Below are 26511 nucleotides of genomic sequence, written 5' to 3'. Positions count from 1 at the left end.
TTAAATGCTAATGAATCTGTTATAAGCCTTGAATTGAAGTCTATCTTCACGATGAATTCGAAGGTCAGTCGGAAATTAATCACAAATAAGTTATTCACAAAAATATTTTCATCTTCCAACTATTTCATTCTTCTGCAAAAATAACTGTGTACATTCCATCACAAATCAGAGTATATTATTCAAAGTTTACGAGAAAAATAAATGCTGCTTGTGAAGTCCTTTATGAGAATGGTAAAGTAGATGTATGAGGGTCATACGTCTTACGAAAGGCGTTCACCAAAAGCACTGTCTACACCATTAATTTAATATTATCTTTATGGATCATCTCTGCCTCTATATACATATTTCGAGAGAATGGTGCTAATGGTACCTCAGTTTAGAAGAAAATTTTCTAGGCGGTCTTAAGAAGAGCAGCTCAGCATTATGGTCGTTGCTAACTTCGATCGTCCTTGGGATGGATAGTTATACAACGTTGTGCAAACGTAGTTCTGGGAGCATAATACAGAAATTCTGCAGGAACACTTCGTTATCAAAAGTAAGTATTTCTATACATATCTTCCTTAATTTTCTTATCAACATCAGCCAGTTCGATCGCTTGGCTATGTGGCCTCTTTGAGTCGGCGTACAACACAGGATCCCTGCAGATTCTTATATGCCTGCCGATCTTGGGCTTCCCGTTGCCACTTCAATTCGGCAGTCTTTTTAAATGTGTCACGTCTGTCCTGTGGTCTTCCCCAAGTCTTTTCTTTTGGCAGATTTGGCTACAATCTAGAGCTTGTTTAGACTACCTGCCATCTTTTCTTCGAGCGACATGGGACAATGTCATCAGCGAATCTCAGGTTATTTAATCCCTTCCCAGGATTTGGATTCCATTTGTTTCCAATCTAATTTAGACATTGGTTTTTCGAAGACTGCTGAAAATTGTTTTGGAGATATAAGAGTCACCTTGTTTTACACCTTTTTTGATGAGAAATTCATTGGTTTCTTCAACTACATTTACAAACGTTGTGGAGGATTCGTATATATTGTGTAAGACTTTAATATAGACCTGTTCTATTCCTTGCTCTGTTAGAGCTTCTAACACAGCTACATGTACAACAAATACTGACTAGAGTATTAGTATTACATATACGATTTGACTAAGCAACAATCAATCACTATCCAAGACTTATTGTTATCACATTATTTAGTTGTTACCGACTGTCTAGTTTGGTAAATTGAGCAATGACGTAATAGCAAATATCACATACGCTTTTTTCCTTCTAAAAGATATTGAAAGTACTGTACAATCAAGAAAAGAATATATTGAGTCACCGCTTCGCGTTTATTTAGTCGACACATGCCGCAATGTTACAAGACTAAACTTAGCACGCTAAAAATGAGTTTTCTTAAAATAATAACCCAATCCGCAGTTATAAATCCGCGGACAAATAGTAAAGAAGCTGCCCAAATTTGAGAAAAAAGATCGGATTGTACCACGCTATTGTTAAACATTACGGAAGCCTTTGTGTAGCCGTCCGCAGCTCCTAGTCTAGTGGCTAGCGTTGCTGTCTGGATCATGGGATCCCGGGTTCGACTCCCGGCCGGGTTGGGGATTTTCTCCGCCCGGGGCTGGATGTTTGTGTTGTCCTCCTCATTTCATCATCATTCACGAAAGTGGCGAGACTTGACTGAGTAAAGATTGGGCATCTGTATGGGTGCTGATAACCGCGCAGTTGAGCGTCCCACAAACCAATCATCATCATCATCATCTATGTAGCCCTGAGGCTAAACCACTAACGACCGCATGAGTTTCCATCCACCAGACAACTTCCAATTTCCTGCAGAAACCGAACCTCGGCTAGGTGAATGAACCTAATATCTTTCATGAAAAATTTCTGTTTTCTTATTTGTTGTTACTGCGATTTTCTTGTGTCGTTGCATCACTTTCCTTGATATTGCAATCTTATCGGGCTGCTAGTTCTCTTTCGTAGCAAAATGCGACTAGAGCGAATCTGTCTTAGACTTCGAGAAGAAATAATTCTGAAAACGACTTGAGAATTACCTTGCACGTTGAACAGCTAGCTTCATTCTGAACGCCATAACCTCCGTCGTGCCGCGTCTGACAGCCGGCTGCTTTTATTCTCGTGCTGCATTTTCGCAAGTCACTAATTAGCAACGTATTGTTCATTATGAAATTCTTGTTCCGCAGCATCAAGCCAATTGTAGCTCAAAATAGTTTTAACTGCTTTGAGCGACGTCGTCCCGCGACTAATTGTCCAATCACTTCTCTAATTGCCCTCATGCCTAGGGCAAATGGAGATGTTTCTGCTTCCATCAATAAATGAACATAAGCAGTACTATGTCAAGCAATGCAAACTGTTCCTGAATTACCTGTCGGACCTAATTTTTTGATAATGTGTTCTTACGCTGAATAGTTGAGTTCCTAAGTAGAGCAGCATTGCAGCTATCTAAAGACGAACAGTTATTTCCAGCTAAATCGTGTTTGAATGTTTGTATGGCATAATTAACGACAAGGGACTCGCCGATGGTTTTCTGTTGAGGTTGTACTCGGGAATATATTGGGTATCCTACATGTTCAGTTTTTCCGTGAGAATTTTAGTTTGCGTTAGTCATTCAGAAATTCAGTTAATATTTTACTGTAATGATGCGTCAACATTCAACTTGTGATTCTCGTAACCTTCTAACCAAGTTGTATGAAGGGTGTAAATACGCCTGTCGCTTGCGGCTGCGGAGCTAAATGTTTCGCTGAAGCAGATAGGTAGAGCTCTGGGCTTCTTCGGAAGGTGTGAGATGGTAATCCTCGTCCCGTTATTCCGAGTCAAGTTCTCCACAGTTTCCCTACATCGCTTCAGTGTATCATCGTGATGAGAAAGTTTAGACCACCATCTCATCTCCCATTTTCGTCCAACTTCTATATTAATGACCTTGCAAAGGATAGTAACTTTCCAAAAGATGAAGTTATCTATAATGGAGTACTGTCTGTATTAAGCTGCAGAGATATTCAGTCGGACCTTGATAATACTTCAACCGGTAATCCCACCCGAGGGGAGGTGGCAGAGTGTCAGTGCGCCGCGTATGCAAAAATAATGCGATCAGTTGGACGATTAGAAAATTGGGGGATGGTGATTGCGTAAGTGAGCAAGAGCTGCTTGTTTCTCCATCTTCGGAGAGAGCTTATTCCGCCGCAGCTGTGTGTTCAATTAATGGAAAGTAGCTACAGCTGTTAGTAAGAACTTCATTCAGTCCGCACACTTAATGAAATTCTTACTTGAATGGTAATCACCAAAATAGGCATAGCTAGATCATCTTACCGGTTTACAGCACTGCCAGTTAGCGATCTGCTGGAAACCACACTGATATATTTCAGTACGGTTCCGACAGAGAGTCAGAAAATTGTTTTCAATGAAATGTGTGTATCGGCCCCGCAATTTGGGGGACCCAACATAATCGTCGGGCTACTATCGATTTATACGTCTTCAGGGACTAATCTGTCCGTATTCGTCGGTGAACGTGATGTTTTTGCTTGTTTTAAGGATTGGAATGATGATACTATTTCGCCATTGTGAAAGGAAACGCTTAGTAGCTACATAGGTTGAGGCCTGAGTAACATTGATCTGGATCACCTAGTAATAATTAAAAAAAATATTTAAAAAAAGAAGAGGGCGTGGGGCTGTATCAAGTGGGGACTCAAGAGCCTGAAGAATTTCCCAGTCACTGAAGGATTCGTGATAGAATTCGGCGTGCTTGGGAGAGGGGGGGGGGGGGGGGAGAGAGACTGCAGGGGGTTTTGGGGGCGGGGGTGTAAAGGAAAGCGAGGTGTCTACAACTTCTTTTCAAAAGATAGCTGTATAAGAAGGGCACTCTAGAGTTGACGCAAAGTGGGTCTCAAGGTGTTCAATAAGAACGAGCGCATCCGTAGAAGTATCACCATGAAGGAGGAGACATGAAAAGGTTGTTGATCTTAGGTGACCTAGCAGATTACAGAGCTTGGCCCACACCTGGGATGAAGAGGCATGTGTTACCAAGAAGGAGACGTAGCGCTCCCAGCACTCCTAAGTACGTTCAAGTAGATAGCGAACCTTAGCACGGAACCACTTGAAGGAGATGTGTTTTATGAAGCATATGGATCAAGACACTGCAACGCCATTTGACGAGACTGAATAGCTATTGCTACGTCTGTGGTACACCGTGAAACCCGCTGGTGGCGGAGCAGCCCTGCAGAGAGGAAAACAGAATTTCCAGCGACGCAGGTGATCGCTTTGTAAGCGTCCCTTACAACAGAGATCTACAACTGCCAGCTGGCCCAATGTGGTAACTGGTCGACGAGGCAGTGACAAGGAAGTGACAAGATCATAGGGAAATGATCACTGTCACAAAGATCGTCGACTGCGGACCATTTTAGCGAGACCACGAGATTGGGACAGGAGATGTAAGGCTGTATCCAAAAAGGTGCCATGGGCGGCAATAAAGAGGAGACAGAGATCAAGATCGGAAGAAGCTGGTTAATTGGGAGCCCCTATCAGATGATATGGTATATCCACAAGGGGGGTGGTGCACACTGAAATCCCAAAGTTGGAGAAAAGGGGGAAGGGGTAGCGGACATTGTTGGATGAAGGTGATAATCTCATGCTAGGGGGTAAAGGAATGTTACAAATGGTGATCGCTGGGGTCGTTCACACTCGCACTACTGTCGGTTCGTAAGTGCTACGGAGGAAAATCCATCCACTGCCGATCATCCGCTGCACCAATATGGTCCCAATAGAATGCATAGTAATCTCGAAGAGTTGAAATGGTCGTCAGTGAAATTTGAGTACTGGAGAGCAGCACAGATCGCAGAACATAAGGAAATTACGTCTGGTTCCGGCAGATGCCAATAACATCCATAGCAGTTGCATTAACTCATATTTAAGGGTATCCTGGTTAGGCGTGAAGGGGCCAAGACGACAGGTTACGCCCCAGAATCTCTGTCACCGGTAGGGGTGGAACATCACTGAATATCGATTCGTCGTGTAACGGCTTCTGATACTTCGTCTTTTTCTCTTTCACTGCTTTCGGCGGACGAGAACCTGGTGAGGGCTTGTCCGGTGTGGGTGTATAAGAGTTGGCAGCCCCGGGACCGACAGTCGGTGCCTCCCTCAGCGACTGTCTGGTGTTGAGTCACTGGTTCGTAGTTTCTTTCCAAAAGTGAGCTTTGTCAGTAGTACATACTGGAGGGAGAGACTGCTTTTTCAGCTGGTTGCGGAGAGTGGCTCCTGTTGATGGTGCAGCAGGAATCACGAGAGAGGAGGGCCTAACGCTTTCATTGTCTAATTTATTTGGGCAACTACTCGAGGCGACGTTGAGGGAGCAAATTCGCTAGGTGCTGCCGACGACCCATCCACAGTAATGGCAGAAGTTGAATGGTTGAAATGGCTCTGAGCATTATGGGACTTCTGACGTCATCAGTCCCCTAGAACTTAGAACTACTTAAACCTAACTAACCTAAGGACATCACATACATCCATGCCCGAGGCAGGATTCGAACCTGCGACCGTAGCGGTCGCGCGGTTCCAGACTGCAGCACCTAGAACCGCTCGGCCACCCCGGCCGGCGCAGAAGTTGACATCATGGAGACAGGATATAAACGATAGAACTTTTTCCTAGTTTCAGAATATGAGAGGCGACTGGACGCCTTCCGTTTCTGTGTTCTTTTGTCCATTAATCTGGGTAGCAGACTTCGGGTATAGGAGAAGATGGTATTTCCTGCAATTAACCCAGACAGAGAGTAATGCAAAGTGTGAATTTTCGTGACGTTTGCGGCGACAATCTCCACAAATCGCGTCGTACGCGCTGGTATTTAAAGCACCGCATCGTGGATGGGGAATAGAGAGTCACCTCGCAGCGGTGGACCATGATTTGGACATTTTCCGAAAGTAAGTACCCCTCAAAAGCGAGGAATAATGTTCCGGTATCATCAGTCAGTCATCCATGTTGTCAGGCAAACCTCGCCGCACACAATGTACGAAGCAAATTCCTCCTTTCTCCAAGTGTTCGCGCAGTTCTTCATCCGTCTGCAGCGATAGGTCGAGGTGAAAAATTAATCCCTGCACCATGTTTGGGTTCCTACGGGAAGATCACCCAGTTGTTTTCGAGAGAGTAACAACCAAGACTGCGTAGGATCCGCCGTAACCAGCAACCGATAGGAGTAAGTTTCTGCAGGCCGCTTGGTTTCACTTTGCTCACATGGAGTCATTGCCAGGTATCCGCCATGATGCCACCTGCACCGAACAAGGACTCTCCTCTTGGGTGCCACACAGCCAGCGCAATGGCCACTGGCTCGGTGGTCATTACCCGGTGCCCCAAACGAACAGGCGTCTACTCCTCAGCATGCATGGGCAGGTGACATCTCGGCATGTACAGTGCAGCCCCATCGCGGTGAGGGGCTATCACCGTTCGGGTAACCGACAGTGTCTACATGGACTGGCTTTCATAGCTAAAATTTTGAAAAGCTGGAGGTCACACCCAGGTGCGGAAAAACAGAAACTAATCGAAATATGTGGTATAAAATAAAGGAACAAAATGGTAGAAGCAATAATCCGCATTCTATAAGAGAGCAGGGAATGTGCCCTGGAGAATAAGTTTGAGATATTTCTTTATACAGTCAAAGAGTGAAACTGTAGCATTGGAAAAGAAGAAGTACTGCAATAGGTATGGGCCTCATACCCGCCACATATATTGTCACGAAAGGGTTGTGAATCCCATGGACGGACCACAATCTTGATGTGTTAACATAGCAATATACGCAACGCGACAAGTGTTATTAACTCACCGCTAATGTAGCGTCAGCAACTTGGCAAAGCGCAGAGACTTTATCGTGAGGACTTCCTGCTTGTCCGGAAGTTATGCGAACATCTTACGCTACGGTTTCGCGATAGCTGCTTCGCCTCTTTTGCAGTTGTGATTCTCGCGCGTCCTGCATTAATTTCTTACTTTCCTATACACTAGGAAACAAAAATTGCTGAAATGGCTCTGAGCACTATGGGACTTAACATCTAAGGTCATCAGTCCCCTAGAACTTAGAACTACTTAAACCTAACTAACCTAAGGACAGCACACAACACCCAGTCATCACGAAGCAGAAAACAAAATTAGCCCTTCCAGTTGCTTCGGCAGCTCGACAGCTATGTAGGGATCACGGTGTTTGTTAGAAGTTGGCAGGTTATTATTTTATTTCATTAAAAAGTATTAAATGCAACATTTTTACTTATCCTAGAACGTGCGAAAATTGTAAATTTATGGTATTTGGTGTGTAAGAACTATCAGTACTTTTAGTGGCGCAAGCGGCTCGTGTTCAGAGGACACAGGCGCGTGCTGCTCGCGGTCTACATCTACATCTACATGGATACTCTGCAAATCACATTTAAGTGCCTGGCAGAGGGTTCATCGAACCACCTTCACAATTCTCTATTATTCCAATCTCGTATAGCGCGCGGAAAGAATGAACACCTATATCTTTCCGTACGAGCTCAGATTTCCCTTATTTTATCTTGGTGATCGTTCCTCCCTATGTAGGTCGGTGTCAACAAAATATTTTCGCATTCGGAGGAAAAAGTTGGTGATTGGAATTTCGTCAGAAGATTCCATCGCAACGAAAAACGCCTTTCTTCTAATGATGTCCAGCCCAAATCCTGTATCATTTCTGCGACACTCTCCCCCATATTTCGCGATAATACAAAACGTGCTGCCTTTCTTTGACCTTTTTCGATGTACTCCGTCAGTCCTATTTGGTAAGGATCCCACACCGCGCAGTAGTGTTCTAAAAGAGGACGGACAAGCGTAGTGTGTGCAGTCTCCCTAGTAGGTCTGTTACATTTTCTAAGTGACCTGCCAATAAAACGCAGCCTTTGGTTAGCCTTCCCCACAACATTTTCTATATGTTCTTTCCAATTTTCGTAATTGTAATACCTAGGTATTTAGTTGAATTTACGACTTTTAGATTAGACTGATTTATCGTGTAACTGAAGTTTAACGAGTTCCTTTTAGCACTCAGGCAACGGCCTTGCCGCAGTGGCTACACCGGTTCCCGTGAGATCACCGAAGTTAAGCGCTGTCGGGCGTGGCCGGCGCTTGGATGGGTCACCATCCTGCCGCCATGTGCTGTTGCCATTTTTCGGGGTGCACTCAGCCTCGTGATGCCAATTGAGGAGCTACTCGACCGATTAGTAGCGGCTTCGGTCAAAGAATACCGTCCTAACGGTCGGGAGTGCGGTGTGCTGACCACACGCCCCTCCTTATCCGCATCCTCCTCGGAAGATGACACGGCGGCCGGACGGTCCCGGAAGGGCCACTTGTGGCCTAAAGACGGAGCTTTATTATTATTTTTAGCACTCATGTGGAAGACCTCACACTTTTCGTTATTTAGGGTCAACTGCCACTTTTCCCACCATTCAGATATTTCTTCTAAATCGTTTTGCAGTTTGTTTTGATCTTCTGATGACTTTATTAGTCGATAAACGACAGCATCATCTGCAAACAACCTAAGACGGCTGCTCAGACTGTCTCCCAAATCGTTAAGGAACAGCAAAGGGCCTATATCACTACCTTGGGGGACGCCAGATATCATTTTTGTTTTACTCGATGACTTTCCGTCAATTACTACGAACTGTGACCTCTCTGACAGGGAATCACAAAGATGATATTCCATAAGCACGCAATTTCACTACGAGCCGCTTGTGTGTTACAGTGTTCCGTTGGGAACATGTCTGTAGTGCAATCATGATAGCAACAAAGTGCTGTTATTTTTCCTAACTGTGAGTCTCTGTTTGTCCAACTAATTGCATAGACAAAAATAATCCTGAAGTAATACGATAAGTCGAATCGAACATGAGATCCTCTCTCAATTGGAGCCAGTGAACCGTGACAGTTTTTACTCTAGAAACACATTCCATAGACAGCAAGTGACAGAAAACGTCATGTAGTGTATTCACATAAAATAATATATGGTTTTCGGCTGAGAAAATTCGCCAGTTCACCATTTTCTTTACTTCCAGTTTCGTCAGGTTATTATATTAAAAATTTAGATTTCGGACTCAGATGAAATGTGTTTCAAAGTGACGGTACAACATATGCGATCCACTTTTAACACAGGCCGAAACGTTAGTTTATTAGGCAACATGACTGCGCGATTACATACTTGGAAAATTTTTATTATAGACGAAAATTACGAACTTCTTGAACAGTTTCAGAATTGTTAGAAAAAAAGAGGGATTGTTCTCCATGAGCGAGCCCATAATCTCTTCAAGTTGATGGAGATAAGATACCGAGTAATTATTCTGTTGAATGTACCCTATAAATATTATAAAAAAAGACTATGCTGTCACGTACTGATAAAGTTTTTATTGAGGATGAGTGTTCTACACCTCTTCGTGTGAATCGGGAATTAGCCGAGCTATAGGATGCAAGATGAGACATGGACTTGAATCAAATACGAAATTAGAATTATGTATTAATACCTTCAGCTGATGACGGGCGTTGATATATATCAACGGGGACAGATGAAAACGTATGCCCCGACCGACACTCGAACCCGGGATCTCCTGCTTACATGGAACACGCTCTATCCATCTTTTTTTCCGGTATAGTTCGTTGCGTTTGGTCTGGGCGGACGTCACAAGACATCCGTTCAAGTTGATCGTTGATTCCTTGACTCAGTTTATTTATTACAGAGAGCACGCAGCCCTCTGACCGAACACGCTGAGCTACCGTGCCGGCGGTCCATCTGAGCCACCGAGGGTATGGCGGATAATGCGACTGCAGGAACCATCTCGCGCACGCTTCCCGCGAGACCCATATTCTCACCTTATACGTCCACACTCTACATTCGTAGGGTCCCTACCCAACACACTCAATACTCGTGGAAGACATTCTTACCAATTCCCGTAAGAGTTCGGATAATATGTGTGCATCCGCACAGAAGAAGGGGGTCATGGCCGGTATTGCCAGAACTATATACTTATATGGATATGGTGTCTGATCTTTCGGACATGTCCGAAAGAACAAGCACCATATCGATGTAAGTATGTGAATCAAATACGTCTGCCATGGCAGCGCGACGTGAAGTCTGTTGTCACAAGAGCCAGGGGCGCGTTATATAGGCAAGTGCCCTGTGCGCAGGCGCAACACGAGTAATGACGTCCTTGCGGCAGACATCAGCCGTGTCGTCGTTAGCGTGGCAAGTGGCCGAATTTTTGTAGTTTGGGCTATAGCGTCGGCCTCAGATGACACAGGCAGAAGACACTGCGAGTTCTCCTGGCGCTTGGATAGTACTTATTCTTTTGAGTTTAAGCGTGACCACAACCTTGCAACCAGCTAATAATACGCAAAGAAATACTTCAACTTCACGAAGTAGCAGACCGAACGTAGATCAAAGAAGCGCCCATCCGGGGATATCCTTGAACCTGAAGTGCATTGTCTTTCAATTAACTTGCCTCGGAACGATTAATTGCCAGTCCGGCTCTTGCCAGGGGAGAACGTGATGGAAGCAGCAGCTGGTGCTATAATTCCACAACTCTCCAACATAAGTTCTTACAGCGGTCAAGAACTCGACAGGTGGATTCTCCATTATTCCACTGTTCAAAGCGTAGCCCTATTGTGAAAATAGTCGTACTATGCGTCCACGTAGAATACTGGCAGCTCATAGGAGCTGCTCGGAATGTTTCTCATTCTGAAAAATGAAACAATAACTCACTAATGTTTTCCCAGTTATTGTTGTACGACACCAGCACCAGTTACGAGAAATCTCTGGAAAGAAAAGATACAGCTCGAGTAAAAATTAAAGGTAATTTAGTTTTTTACAGTTGATGCTAAAACAGTTTCCTCTATATTATAAATGACAAACAACAGTTCACTAGATAGTTCTGTAACTTATATTAGAAATAATCATGCCGATTACGTACGATTAGTCGGTCAGTCGTCCGTTCGTTCCGTTTCTCAAAAAGTTTTAAATTTTGTGACAAGTGATGTGGCCTTGTTCTCCGATATTCGTATAAACGGCCTAGTGCTTATGGTGATGTCACTGGAGCTTGACCCAGCCATTTCCAATGACGAACGTTGTACTAACCTGGAAACCGCTGTCCCGTCTCTTACAGTTAGATACACCGCCCTTCCTCCCCCCCTTCTCCTCTTCAAACGCAACAACTAAAAAGCAATATTTACATGCCGCCAAGAATAGAACGCCAGTTCCAGCTGCACTCGACCACAGTATTACTGCACATGCGAGTAAGGGAGCTTCGGTCGACTTATGGCGAACTTTTATCGTGGTACTTCACGAGGGCACGCAGAACCACTTGACAGTACATGCACAGCTGTCTTGCAGTCATTCGTAGCGTGATGAGTTTCACGCAGCCACCATCGTTTTTGTTTACAGTAACGTCACCGCGTGCTTCTGTTAACGCCACGGGTCGTAGTTAATCCCAGGCTATTGACTTCTCTGGGAATGGGGGCAAAGCAAAGCTACAAATATGTTTCATAAGATTTGACAAATAAGGTGACATCAACAATGATTTGTATCAGCATGGGTTAGATACAACGAATAATGTCCAGGAAGAATAAGTACAAGCAATCATTAGGGTGAATATATTTCATATTGACACACAGTTAATTTTAGATACACTTTCAACTACCAACCTAATCTCAAATGCATTTTCTGTGAATTGAAGAAGAGAGGCAAATTTCCAACATTTCCTGTCCAAAATTCCAAGGAACAAACTGCTACAGGCAGTAAGACTAAATTGGTTAGACATCCGACACTTATTCCATTACAAACTGAACATTTTACAGTGAAGTGCAATTTTCTTATAATTGACAAACTCCTAGGTAATTGTCTTATTGGTATGGACATGTTTAGAACATACAAAACACAGACTAACATAGGCAAAGGTAAATGGCACTTTTATTTCTATTGATTTAGTCAAAACACCTGATGAAAGTAACAAAAGCAAACCACAGTAAAATGTAATAGTACAATATTCCTTTCCAACTGTATATTTCACAAACAATTTTGATACTGGACAAGAAGCAAACAATGATGTTAGTTACGAAGTGGTAGAGCAGAAACTAAGTGACATGTCCAAGAAATTTTGTCTATGCACAGATGTCTCGTCTCAGGGGCTGGGGGCATGTTTGTTCCAGGTGCGAAAAGAAGAAGGTAACGAAGTACCAAGCTCATCAGTTTTGCTCGTCGATCATTATCAGAGGCAGAAAGATCTTACTTTGTATCAGAATTGGAAAGTTTAGCTATAATATGGGCATTTAAAAAGTTTGAATATATTTTGTGGGGTTCAAATGGCTCTAAGCACTATGGGACTTAACATCTGAGGTCATCATCAGTCCCCTAGACTTACAACTACTTAAACCTAACTAACCTAAGGACATCATACACAGCCATGCCAGAAGCAGGATTCGAACCTGCGACCGTAGCAGCAGTGCGATTCCGGACTGAAGCGCCTAGAACCGCTCGGCCACAACGGCCAGCTTTTTGTGAGGTAAGAATATCAAAGTTTACTGTCATTTTTTTAACATGTAAACTATTGTTCCGTAGGCTAGCTAGGTGGTGTCTATATTTACAAGAATTTAAATTCGAGATCATTTATATTAAAGGAAGTCAGCATGTTATTGCAGATTCCTTGTCTAGGTTACCACAAGGTTTAGAGGAATATGCAGAAACCAAAATGTTATTAATGCAAGGTAGAACACAACAGTCTGATTACCATAAGTTTTTTAAGCAAATGAAAATTATACAACAGCAAGATCGCAGAAGGAGTAAAGTAATGCAAAACCTTAAGCAAGATGAATGTGGAAAGGTAAGTAAATGGTATCAGGAGTACAAGGGCGTTTTGTTTCATAGAAAACATGAAAAATCTAATCAATGGCGTATGTGTATTCCTGAAGATCATATTAATGAATTAATAAGACACATGAAGTATGGGGAAATGATGTAATAGACAAATGTACTGAAAAAATTGCAACACTTTGTTATTTTCCTACAGGTATTAAGAAAGTGTGCAATATGTCAAAAATCAAAACAGTCATATGTGTCAAAAAATACTGAACTACAAACAATCCTCACAAAAAAAAACCCTCTAGATATAGTATCCCTGGAGATAGTTGGTCCATATCCAAGAAGTAAAGGAGGAGTAAGATATGTAGGGGCCCTACGCGATATTTTCTCGAAACATATCAAAATGTATGCCATTAAAAATGCAACAAATATTAGAAAAGGAATTGAGGGAGGCTATTTGAGAAGAATAGATAAACCAAAGGTACTACTAATTGATAATGCTGCATATTTCGTTGGGCAAAAGTGGAAACAGTTTATGACATCACAGGGGATAAAACATGTATTACTAAGCTTTTTTTTCACCCGGAAGCAACCCCAGTAGAACGAGTCTTTAAAGAATTTAACCGGTTTATTAGGACCTACACCCCTCACAAACACACCCGATAGGTAGAATACGTAAATCCTTTCATGCAAGTTGTCAACAACCTTCCACATTCAACAGGTTTCACACCTAACGAATTGATGCTCCGTACAAAACAAACGAATAAGTGGGAATCGCCCGTACCAAACGTACCCATTAGAGAAATGCTTCTTGAGAGAGCGTAGGGGAACGATGCGGGAGACCCGCACCGCCGTACTAGGCAAGGTCCTAGTGGAGGTGGTTTGCCATTGCCTTCCTCCGACCGTAATGGGGATGAATGATGATGATGATGATGACGACACAACAACACCCCGTCATCTCGGGGCAGGTGAAAATCCCTGACCCCGCCGGGAATCGAACCCGGGACGTCGTGCTTGGGAAGCGAGAACACTACCACGAGACCACGAGCGGCGAACAGAAATGACACTAGAAGACGAAATCAAACAAGCCATGATTACATTAGAAAACAGGGCCGAGTATGGAAAGAAAATTTATAATAAGAAACTGAAACGTGTTACACAATTTCTTGAAGGGCAACGAGTCCTCTTACGAACGCACCCTAAATCGACAAAATTTAACAAACTGAATAAGAAGTAGCAATTACTCCATTCAGGACCATATATAATTTCCAAAATACCTTACCTTGAAACGTAGAGATAGGTCTGTGAGAAAACAGGGAGAGAAAAGGGTCTCCACCCTCACAAAGATATAAAAGATTTTATAGAATGATGAAGTTAGGTAGCCTTTTTTCTTTCTAGCACAAGATAGTTTTACATGGAGTACATAACCCCAAGTGTAATTTTTTCTTATGGAGTGTATTTTAAAATAAAATAATGTGTATAGGTATAAGTAATTCTTTGGATTTGTACACTTAAACATAAAATCAACAGGAATGAGAAGTGATACACTGCTTCACTCGAAGCGAAAGTATAAACAAAATTAGCTTATGGCCTAGCTGTGCACGATCAACAATACGCGCTGACGTCAGTAGTAGGAGAGGAGACATTGACCTGCGCGCATTCGCGGCAGATTGGCAGAAGGCGCAAAAAAAATAGGAATTCGATGTGTACATGTACCTAATTTAATTGCAAAGTAAACGGAAATACTAAGCAATTACATCTAAGAACTAAGGAACCTATTGATATATGTACAAAGAGGTTTAATTAAATCCTAAGCTATATTCAACATACGAGAGTTGGAAGTATAATAGTGGCAACTATTTATTTACAGCTCGTACAAAACAGATACGTGTTTCATAGTTTTACTGACCGTCAAAGTAATCACCAGCATTGTATATAACCCTTTGCCAGCGATGTGGAAGTCGTAGGATACTCTTAGCAGTGCCAGTTGTGTTGACAGTTCGAACGGCGCGGTCTATTGCCCGACGAATTTGTAGCAGTTCTGAAGCGAAAACCGTGAAGTGTTTCCTCCAGTTTAGAAATCGAGTTGAACTTACGAGGGCTTAAGTCAGGGGTGTGCAGTAGGTGATACAGCACTTAGCAGGCCCATCAGTCAAACAAATCAATAACAGCTTGAACTGTACGTGCTTGAGCATTGTCCTGCAAAATGATGGTGAGGTCCTGCAGAAAGTGTCATCACTTCTGTCTCTATGCTGTTCATTTTTGGAACACAACCTACGAAGCGTCGCTTTTTGATCAATAAGCACACACTTAATGCACCCAGAATGAACACAAATGTCATGGCCATTCTTTAATATGTAATACTCAGGTGAAAGTGTGACGCTCAGTGTGAAATCAACACTAAGAAAACGAGTGCACGCACCTGCGGCGGGATCAACCAGCATTTGACCGTTAGCGTCTCGTGCTAAGCCGCCTAACCTACTAGTGGGGAAGCGCATAACCCGGCAGCGAGGCCGAAGCAAACTGAACATTACTGGGTTGGGTTGTTTTGGGGGAGGAGACCAAACAGCGAAGTCATCGGTCTCATCGGATTAGGGAAGGATGGGAAAGGAAGTCGGCCGTGCCCTTTAGAAGGAACCATCCCGGCATTTGCCTGGAGCGATTTCGGGGAATGTATATAATCTTTCAATTTCTTGTAGAAGATTAACATGCATAGGATAAGCTGACATATCCATTCCATTAAACAAAAGAGAAGCCGACAAATAAAGGGCATCGACCCCTATTAGCATGTGTAAATATAAATATGAATGTGCAAAAACACTGTACGTCTCGAGACCATGTCAAAGTACAGTGTAGGTACATTGTGAAAGAACCCCTGGATATGGTAAAGTTAAATTTTATTTAAAAAAAAAAGAAACATCGACATTAATTATAAATGCGCGGTAGGGCGCAGACAAATGAACAAAAAACGTCATTCACTTTTCTTTGTACATGATTTTGTTTCACTCTCTCTCATATGAATAAGGATGGTTAAGATGTATGGGAAATCGGAAAGTTGTGGTAAGGACTATGGGACCAAACTGCTGAGGTCATCGGTACCTCGGCTTACACACTACTTAATATAACTTAAACTAACTTACGCTAAGGAGAACACAGACACCCATGCCCGAGGGAGGACTCGAACCTCCGACGGGAGCAGCCGTGCTAAGATGTATTGCTCGAAGTATGACATGCTATGAGCATTATGTGTTACATGTGATTCTGAATGAGAGAAGGCTTAACAACAATATTAAGTATTTTTATTGAAGTAAGGTTGGGAGGATATTCTACATTTTTAGACGCACTGGCGCCCTCGGAGTCGGCTGCCTGCATCTTCAACTGAAATGTAAGAGAGGAAGTCCGAATAGCACAATTTCGTACACGCAGAATATTTACTAATAATGCAATTGTTCTATACTTTAATTTTTTGTCCTTTTATCTATATATTTTTTTATTTATTATGATACATCTAACATGGTAGGTGACTCGGTCCCATCATGACCAACCTCCAGAAAGCTCTCGAAAGCTGTTACCGAGCAACGTGGAGCAATACTACGACACTGAACAAGCCTTAAGGGGCTGATGGTTCTAATCCTCGTCTGACCATACAGATGTATGTTCCCCTAAGAGAAATGCTGGGACGCTCCTTTGAAAAGGACGCACCCGACTTCCTTCCCCATTCTTTCCCAATCCGGGCTTGCGGTGCGTTTCTAACGATCTTGTTGACGGAACGTTAAATCCTTATCATCTTCCTCACTTCTATACCAGTTGACTTTCTTGATTGACGGAGTGGTTTCTTTTGCTTTTTACGTATTTCATATCAGCAGCATCCAAAGAGCAGCCACTCTCGTTGCAACCTCGCTGTATGTGCCTGTCATTAACAGCCTCCAACGACCTATCAATTATTCTGCTGATTCGACGAGTAAATGCGTCCATTACTCACCATCACCCGGCTATTAATTCGGTAATCAAAACATCGACGGCCTGTGCCGCTGAAAACTATGGCGCCATAATATTCCGACCAGGATTCAAATGAACGCCGACGCGGGAATACAGCTGCAACAACGACAGCCGCCAGTGTCATGATGAACTATACGTTTCGTCCGACCCCACTATCATTCCGCCTGTCTCCCTACAGCATCGCAACTGCACATAGCAGCCAATAAAACCGAGTGACGTCACGCTGTTACTCCAGAATAACCTGATTCACATCCCGTTTGCTTATCGTGGTTTCCCCGAGTCACTGCTACTGAATGTGTATCCCTGTGACAGCTGAGCTAGTATTGTGTCTGTAATGAACTGCGTTGACGTTGTGTTCCTCACACGCAATAACAAATATCAATGATTACCGTGACAGCGAAATGCCAGCAGAATGAGAGTCTAATTTCGCCTGGCAACGTCCTTCGCATTGTCTTGCTGCACATTAATCTTGCTGCTCTCGGTTTATGAATGGAGTTGCGTCGGCCTTGGCAACGCATAAGAAGCTCGTGAGGGAGTGGCCGAGGGCGGCCCGCTTGCATACTGATTGCCGTCTCAGAGACATCTGCCCGCTCACGCTATCTGAGCTATGTAGTCTCGTCCTCTTCGTACATCATGCATATCAGATCTGTGCGTAGCTAGACGAAACTTACGAGAACACTTTCTGCGTTTTACGTAATTTATTTAAGTGTAGGAAAGAGGCCATTTAGCTGAAGATTGATTGCACAACTATCAAAAAGGTCCTATTAAAGACTACACGCTCTTGAATTCGTCGAACTGGAGAACCAGCTCACGAGCGGTCTCAGGCGCTGCAGTCATGGGCTGTGCGGCTGGTCCCGGCGGAGGTTCGAGTCCTCCCTCGGGCATGTGTGTGTGTGTGTGTGTGTGTGTGTGTGTGTGTGTGTATGTGTGTGTGTTTGTCCTTAGGATGATTTAGGTTAAGTAGTGTGTAAGCTTAAGGGACTGATGACCTTAGCAGTTAAGTCCCATAAGATTTCACACACATCTGAACAGAACCAGCTCACCCAGCCAGTTGCAGAGACATATAGTTTGAGGTAATGTATAAACCCAGGGTAATTTTCAGTGTTACTTACACTACTCAGCCACAACATTATGACCATCGGCCTATGTCGATATACACCCGTCCAAGTGATAGCAGCATCGTCGCCTGGCGAGGAATGACTGCTAAGCATACACACACACGGTGCACATGTGGGTGCTGTCCGAGTGTAGAATGGAATGCGCATGGTCTGTCTGAGTTTGACCGAGGGCAGATTGAGATGGGCCGGAGGCTCGGCACGAGCATTTCGGAAACTGCACGACTCGTCGGGTGTTCGAAGAGTGCTGCAGTGAGTGCCTTCGACAGGTGGCGCAACCAAGGTGAAACCAAGTCCAGACGTCGTGGAGTTGCGTGGTGTAACGGAACATATTAAAGGCTTTACTTTCCCGAAGTATGCGATACCCTCCAAATTCAACCAGTTTAATGAGTATTTATGATTATAGAAAAGTTATTGTGTATGTTAACAATGATTGCACAACATGTCTCCATAAACAGTCAACCCATTAAATTATACTGAATAACTGACCCACACAAAAGTTTATATCACTTGATCACTGATACAGCAAATGTCATCATGAAAAACACTAAGTTTATCTTAGATAATTAATATGAAGTGCGAAAAATAGTGACCAACTTAGGTATTTTGGATCTCCTTAAATAAAAATCACCCAGTGAAACCTATTTGTTCACTAGGAGCGTTTTCACTCAGTATTCACGTAATCAATTCTATTTAAGACAAAAACCAATGAAATTCTTAATAATTCATGCTACTTACTTATTTATGCAAATTAGAGAAGTCAGTTGACAAACTTCTAAAAAACGGCCTTTTTGTAACAAAGAATTATTCTGTCAAGTCAACAAATCTGTCTGTCATTTTAATAACATGTTAAATTATGTCACTCGATGCAAATTAATAACTTTTCTGCACAAATTATGATAACAGATGTACATGTGACTTATAAACTATATCTCTTTTTAGTAGTTCTTTGACAATGTTATAAATACAAGCAGCGAAAAGGCAGTTGGGGGCAGTCGGAATGTCACTTTGGTGAAGTGTGTTTCTGTGTTGTTGTTTGGGATGGAAAAACAATGCAAAGAACATGTAAAGGAAGTACTACTTTGTGTTGTGTTATGGTCTTTGGTGGACAGTGGAATTAATATGGCCACCAAAGTAATAAATGTTTGATGTTTACATATGTGTTGGTTTCGCTCGTTCTTTATCATCAAAAGCACATGAAAAACACGGGACCTCATGTGTTTACCCTAGACAACCAGATTTAGAGCCAGCATCAGCATCGAGACACAGCAGCGATCCAGCAAGCAGCAGCGATTACTACAATACAATACATTTTAATGGCGCCAACCTAACATCAAGTGCTAACAAGCTCCGTAGCTTGGAGTGAAATAGTGCGATTACAGCGATTAGCAATATCTACGACCAGGCGGACCATTACAGTGGCCACCCCCCGTTACAGACGTCGGACATCGTAGGCTGGGCAGACTGGTGAAACAGGACAGGCAGCGAACTGTGGCGGGCAGAATACAGGTGTGTCTCAACACACAGCGCATAGAACACTCCTAACGATGGGCCTCCACAGCTGTATGTGCCAATGTTAACACCATGGCATCGGCAATCACGTCTTCAATGGGCACGTGACCATCGGCTCTCGACGTTTACGCAGTGGCAGGGCGTTGCATGGTCTGATGAATCACGATAGCCGCTTTATCATGGCGATGAGTTGGTGCGAATCCATCGTCTTCCAGGGGAAGAGCTCCTTGACACCTGTTCCGCTGGCGGCGGCTGCATCATGCTCTGGGGAACATTCACGTGGGAATCCCTGGGTCCAGTGGAGGTCGTGCAAGGCAGCAAGACGGTCAAGGAGTATCGTACACTGGCTGCAGACCACGTACACCCCTTCATGACGATCACGCTACCCGACGGCAGTGGCATTTCTCAACGAGCTAATGCCCCGTGTCACAAGGCCAGGAGTGTGATGGAGTGGTTCGAGGAACTCAGTGACGAGTTCCAGTCAATGTGCTGCCCCTCGAACTCACCAGACCTGGACCCGTCGAACATATCTGGGGTGTCATTGAACGTGGCGTATGTAAACAAGGAAAAAAAACGAAAGAAAATAATTGCGTAGGCTTCCGCGGCCAGAGTCAGTTGAAATATAAATTATCTTAGTATTGGACCGCGTCATAATATAAGAAACTATACCGTAGAAACCAATGTTTCGGCCACGGTCACAGTGGCCTTCTACTGGGTCAAGCTGTAATGGAAAATGATAGGACAGTGAAGGGGGTTAGAACCCTGCTCTTCGTGGAAAGGAGTCCTGAGGTTTAACCACTGCGCCATGTTTTAGTTATATTAACAACATTAGTCATGATTAACGTTATCTGTGTTGCTGTTGCTGTTGTATCCGTCGTCTTCAGTCCGAGGATTAGTTTGATGGAGCTCTCCACGCCATTCTATACCAGTCTCTACGTCTCTGAATAATTACTGCAACCATGTTACCCTACAAGCCTTGGTCTCAGTCGACAATTTTTACCCTCCGCCCCCACACGCACTTCCCTTCATTACTATACCAACAACTCCTTGATGCCACTGCATTTGTCCTATCAAAGGATCCCTTCTTTTAGTCAAGCTGTGCCACAATTTTCTTTTTCCCCATTTCAATTGAGTAGCTCCTCATTAGTTATTTTCTCACCCATCTATTCTTCTGCACTCTCTTGTAGTGCCAAATCTCAAAACCTTCTACTATCTTTTTGTCTGAACTATTTATCGTGCACTTTTCACTTCCATACAAGGTTATGCTATGAAAAAGTACCTTCAGAAGACTTTCTAACATTTACATTTGCATTCGATGCTAAATTTCTGATTTCAAGAAGTGCGGTTCTTACTACTGCGAGCACGTACATTATGCCCTCTCTAACTCACTCATCGTCAGTTATTTTGCTGCCCAAATAGCAGAATTCATCTATTACTTTCAGTGTTTAATTTCCTCATCTAATTCCCTCAGCATAGCCATATTTAATTCGACTACATTGTATCACCTTTTAGTTTTATTTATGTTTATCTTACAACATCTGTTTAATACACTACTCATTCTGTTCAACTTAACTTACAAATACTTCACTGTCTCTATCAGAATTATAATGTCATCGATAAACCTCAAAATTTTCATTTCTTCTTCATTAACCGTACATCTTTTTCCAGGTTTCTCCTTTTATACAGATGTCACTTACTGAAATCCGTATTACGATGTATTAACAATTCAACTAAATGAGCAACGACGAACCGAACGGAAACAAGCACTCACGAAGTATCCGATCTGATTACGGGGCAGATGGACCGGGACTAACAGCAGGGGGCCGACTCCATAAAGCAGAGCGCGGCCATAAAAGCAGATTTGGGCGCTCGCCGTCCCCCCTGCGACGACTGGCCACTGGGAATAGCTGCCCCAAATTACCTTATCGACCGGGGCGGCCGCATACAGCATATCGCGTTCGTCGCTCTACTGCCCTTGCTGACTGTACCCGTCTCCTGAAAGGGCTTACTGTGGACTGATGCAGGGGATGTCTACACATGTCTTTCACATGACTGCAGTGCCTACTTAGAGATATGAACAAGGAAGGGAGGAAGGAAGGAAGGAAGATTACAGTTTAACGTCCCGTCGACATCGAGGCCATTAGAAACGAATCCGAAGAACGGAATGTTGCAAGGATGGGGAAGGAAATCTGCCGTACCCTTTCACAGGAACCATCCCTGTAGCGATGAAGGGAAACCACAGAAAATACGTCTAATGTACTGACCACTGCACCACCTCTTAGAGGTATGTTGTAGCACTATTAACTTGTCAGGTGTGTTTCAGATATCCAGGTTCAGAGATTTATGAGCTTGCGGAATACTGCGGAAAAACGCTATCTGTCGAGAAGTGGCGTTCTCGCGACCCACACATGAGGCTACACGTCTTCACTGGGTCAAGCAAAAGCTGGACAGCAAGTGACAGGAAGCGTGTATGTTATCCGACAAATCGCGATTTTGCCTTTTTTTTTTAAAATGATGCGGTACGTCGAGTACACCGACAGCCATATAAGGCGTTTAACCCGCAGTGTGTGTGAGGTGTAATTGAGGCCGGAGACAGTTCTTTGATGTTTCGAGCGTGTCTGTCGTGCCAAGAACCAGGACGTCTACTTCAACGTTCTCAGTAGCCAAGCGCTGTCCTCTCTTTTTTCATCACAATAATAAGAATGATATGTGGGCACTCCCATCCTCCAAACGCCGAGTTATAGAGCTCCACACACACACACACACACACACACACACACACACACATTTCTGGTTAGACGAATACCTCGGCACCTTATGACATCTCGAGTGGCTCAGTCAATCATTGAACGATAGTCACCTAGGATGTGTTCAAATGGTTCAAATGGCTCTGAGCACTATGGGACTCAACTGCTGTGGTCATCAGTCCCCTAGAACTTAGAACTACTTAAACCTAACTAACCTAAGGACATCATACACATCCATGCCCGAGGCAGGATTCGAACCTGCGACCGTAGCAGTCGCACGGTTCCGGACTGCGCGCCTAGAACTGCGAGACCACCGCGGCCGGCTCCTAGGATGTGTCTGGGATAGTTTGGAACAGCTAGCGAACCGTAGCAGTCAATATACCTATAGCTCCGTAGTTCCAAGGGAGCCGCCCGAGGTGGTCGAGCGGTTCTAGGCGCTACAGTCTCGAACCGCGCGACCGCTACGGTCGCAGGTTCGAATCCTGCCTCGGGCATGGATGTGTTTGATGTCCTTAGGTTAGTTAGGTTTAAGTAATTCTAAGTTCTAGGGGACTGATGACCTCAGAAGTTAAGTCACATAGTGCTCAGAGCCATTTGAACCATTTTGAGCCATTTCCAAGGGATCAAATCACCAATGAGACGCTTCAGATCAGATACAGCACGGATGAAGAACTTGTTGACTGTCTTCCTCACTGAACTGAGACCATTGTCAGGACAAGAGGCATTGTTACACGATACTGACAAGTTGTCTCGTGGGCTGACAAAGTTTTTGGCCCGCGTGCTTAAATGGTACTCAACAGCACTAGCGCACTTTGAATTCCAGTTACTCCTACATCTTAAGAAATTCTGTCTGCCAAACGTTTTCGAGGGAATGAAGAGTTTATGGTTCACGTATTCTTTATCCCTTACAATACCACACCTTGAAAAGTGGAAAGCCATCTGGCCTGTCTCTTATCATAATATTCAGTTTTTTTTTCATAATATTCAGTCTCGCAATGAGAATGGAAGGATGGTTCGAACGTATGCACTGTATGACATTAATTAAAGCAAAGATTTATTTGCATTAAGTGGTTGGTCAGCTTCATTTTAATTTTTCTAATTAATATCCCAATTAACTTCTTGATGGTATCTTTTTATTCTTCTTCTACTTCTGAATCTGGAAACGAGCCGTTAGTTTGGTGTCGCCACTGAGGATGAGCTAACGTTACGGATTTGGATGGTTGCGAGGAAGCGACACCTAAGCGAGTTCCTCTGAACTCACTCCAGAGAGCAAGGCAGTCGATGTTTCTGGCCAGGCGCTGTGTATTGTATCTAGGGGCCACAAAGCCGCTTTTGCTTCAGAGAACGAAACGGCTGTACGTCTAATTAAGGAGAGTACAGAGTGCAAAAGTCGTTCCTGTGATAACATTAGTCGACGGTCTGAATTCTTCCGCAAGTGGCCAGCACTGAGTACAAGTTTGGGAAGAGTTGGGAGTGTGAGGAACTAGCTTCTCAGTTTTCTCGTGGACTGTGCAGCGAGTCTAGCTTTTGTAACAGAAGGCACCGACTGATGAACTGCTCTGTGATGTCAGATGGACGTACGAGATTTGTTTAACGTAGGACTGGCTCTCATAACTGTTGGTGGAGTGTAAAGAGAAAGCAGCTTTAGAATGAACCACAAAGAAAACTTGATTGCAGGATGTCACACAGTACATATCTTGGTGGCAGATTGTACATGCCTTCGTCAAGTGCAGCAGTGTCTGGTAGCGATGACAGCCTGCACTACCAGTGCTGTTTTGCTCAAATACAGTCACCTCGGCACTGCTCACTTCACATGGCCCTGAACATAATTGTCGGTATGAATGGAGCGTCAGCATGTTAGTGAAGTTCGGTTATCAGAATTATACCAGCCGTTAGGGTGCGAGTTTTCAATCAGTGCGTGTTGGAATCCATGGCTCTCTTTTATAACTTCTTCTAGTAGACGGTCAACCTATGTATTCAGCGTGTAGGCGGGACAAACGTTCGGTATGGTTCAGGGACAGACGAGCAGTTAAATTCCAGCCTCCTCGTGTAACTTTGCATACCGTCGCTTCTGGGAACATTTTTATGTTCAGGCACAAAGGAATTACAGACATTAGCTGCAAGTGGGCATTGACTGAAATGAACAAAGAAGGTTGAAAATTTGTGCTGGACTGCTTACTTTTTTTCAAGTGCTCTGTCGACTGCTTTTATTTTTTACTTCTTTTATATTACAGGAGGCACGACGATTGTCAGGGGGTAAGGGGGCGAAGTGGGTAGGGCCCACGACACAAGACCTGACCACGTCGTCCATCAACAGTGGCGACTGCTGTGTCAAGTACACTTTCTTAATTTATTGGTTTTTATTTTTACTGGCTCAAATGGCTCTGAGCACTGTGGGACTTAACTTCTAAGGTCATCAGTCCCCTAGAACTTAGAACTAATTAAACCTAACCAACCTAAGGACATCACACACATCCATGCCCGAGGCAGAATTCGAACCTGCGCCTTAGCGGTCGCACGGTTCCAGACTGTAGCGCCTAGAACCGCTCGGCCACCCTGGCTGGCTTATTTTTATTATTGTGAATTTCTTTTTAAGAGCTGTGCTCAGTAAGGCCCGCAAACACTGCGGAAATGGCAGGAAACAGAAATATAAAGAGAGGAATAAAGGAGAAAACGAAGGAAGATAAGTTGGGAGATGTAGCACGTGCTCCTTCGAGCGCGTTTGCCGCCTGGAATTGTCGCCCAAGGACCTTTGACAGAGGGAAGATTTGAGCAAGGTGTATTAGCTCGGAAGCGAAATAGGTATTGACGTAGGCCACGCGCTGGATTGAATCCGGCTGCGGTGGAGGTTGTGTTGGATGTGGGCTCGTATTGTGTGAAGCAAACTGCGATAAGCGTAGGCTGCCTTACGATACTTGCACCGCACGGAGACGGCACGACATGGCGAGCGCGAAGAGACATTCGACCGTCGCAGTCTGTAAGTTGGCACCACTGCCGCGTGACGTCTGCTCCTACAAAGAATTGAGGGCAGTACCATGTGTATGCCTGCCGCCAATAGGCGCGCATTGATCTTCGCCTTGAAAAGAGTAAGAGGGCGAAAGTTTGTGATCTCCGGACCTCGGGACGGTTTATGTAACGGAATAAAAATGCCGACCACAAAGGCTGTTAACACGTGGAAGATGGGAGACCTCCGGGAACATCTGATCCACCGCATTATCACCAGGTCACGGAGCGCCCGGTGGAATTCAATCTGAAGGCCATCTGGGTCTGGCGATTTGTTCGTCTCGGCTTTTGCGATAGCGTCCGCCACCTCGTCCACAGTAGTTGCCGCCGCGAAGGACGTCGCCTCTGAAGCCTCGAGGATACGTGTGATGTCACATCATCTGCTGTTCTGTCGTCATAAAACTGTCGATGGTGGTTAGTAAAGGTGGAAACAGTAGTCACCGGTGTACTGACATGGCTTGAGGAGGGTAGTAATAAGCTGTTGACAACGACGACGATGGTTGGACGGCCAACTCTGAGTAACTGTGTCTTCACCATACTGCAAATCATATTGGTGTTGACTATGGCTACTCTGTACTGTTACGTGGTCGCTGGAAGCTGATCTACCGTAACAGAGAGGACGTGTGTTTAGTCAAGGGGTGAAAGTACCCCATCCCCCTTACCGCAGGGGGCACGCCTGTAACTCATTGGTGAGTGGACCCAACTGGGATCGCCGATACGTCTATTTGATCATCTCCCTACGCCGTTGTGGCATGGGAGTGTTGTCAGTGTCCATATGGTCTTCCTCTGTGAGGGAGTGTTTGTACGATGCCCGAAGGGAGACAACTGTCTCCACCCGCGCGTTGTTTGTTACGCCGTCCACACAGGGGACGGGTGCTGGCGTGATCGCTGTGCGAAGTTGTCCGTCACTGTCACCGCCAGGTGACTTCGGGAGGTGGGAGTCGTCCTCCCGTGTGACTACGTTAGTCTGGAACCGCCCGCCCGATACGGTCGCAGGTTCGAATCCTGCCTCGCGCATGCATGTGTGTGGTGTCCTTAGGTTAGTTAGGGGACTGATGACCTTAGAAATTAAGTCCCACAGTGCCCAGAGCCATTTGACCACTTTTTTGACTTCGTTACCCTCGTGTGTGGGATTGTCACAGGCTCCCGGTACCTATCTGCGTCTCCGCTTGCGCAGCCGTGGCGAACGCTGTTTGACAACATATCATCCTGCGCCAGACGACTGCAACGAGTCCCGCCTTCGGGTTCGCTACAGTCTGGAACCGCGCGACCGCTACGGTCGCAGGTTCGAATCCTGCCTCGGGCATGGATGTGT

General features: G+C 44.4%; 1 long non-coding RNA gene across 1 annotated transcript in view; it reads right to left on the bottom strand.

Moving 5' to 3' along the window:
- LOC126236415 (uncharacterized) overlaps nucleotides 1–26511 on the bottom strand; it is a 199420-nt gene that overhangs the window by 135789 nt on the left and 37120 nt on the right. The window contains exon 2 of the long non-coding RNA XR_007544911.1: nucleotides 10730–10782. This is a non-coding gene — a long non-coding RNA (uncharacterized LOC126236415). The remainder of the gene's footprint in view (nucleotides 1–10729; nucleotides 10783–26511) is intronic.

This window comes from Schistocerca nitens, chromosome 2 (genome assembly GCF_023898315.1).
Source record: "Schistocerca nitens isolate TAMUIC-IGC-003100 chromosome 2, iqSchNite1.1, whole genome shotgun sequence".
Lineage (NCBI taxonomy): Eukaryota > Metazoa > Arthropoda > Insecta > Orthoptera > Acrididae > Schistocerca > Schistocerca nitens.
This window is presented reverse-complemented; position numbering and strand designations above follow the sequence as displayed.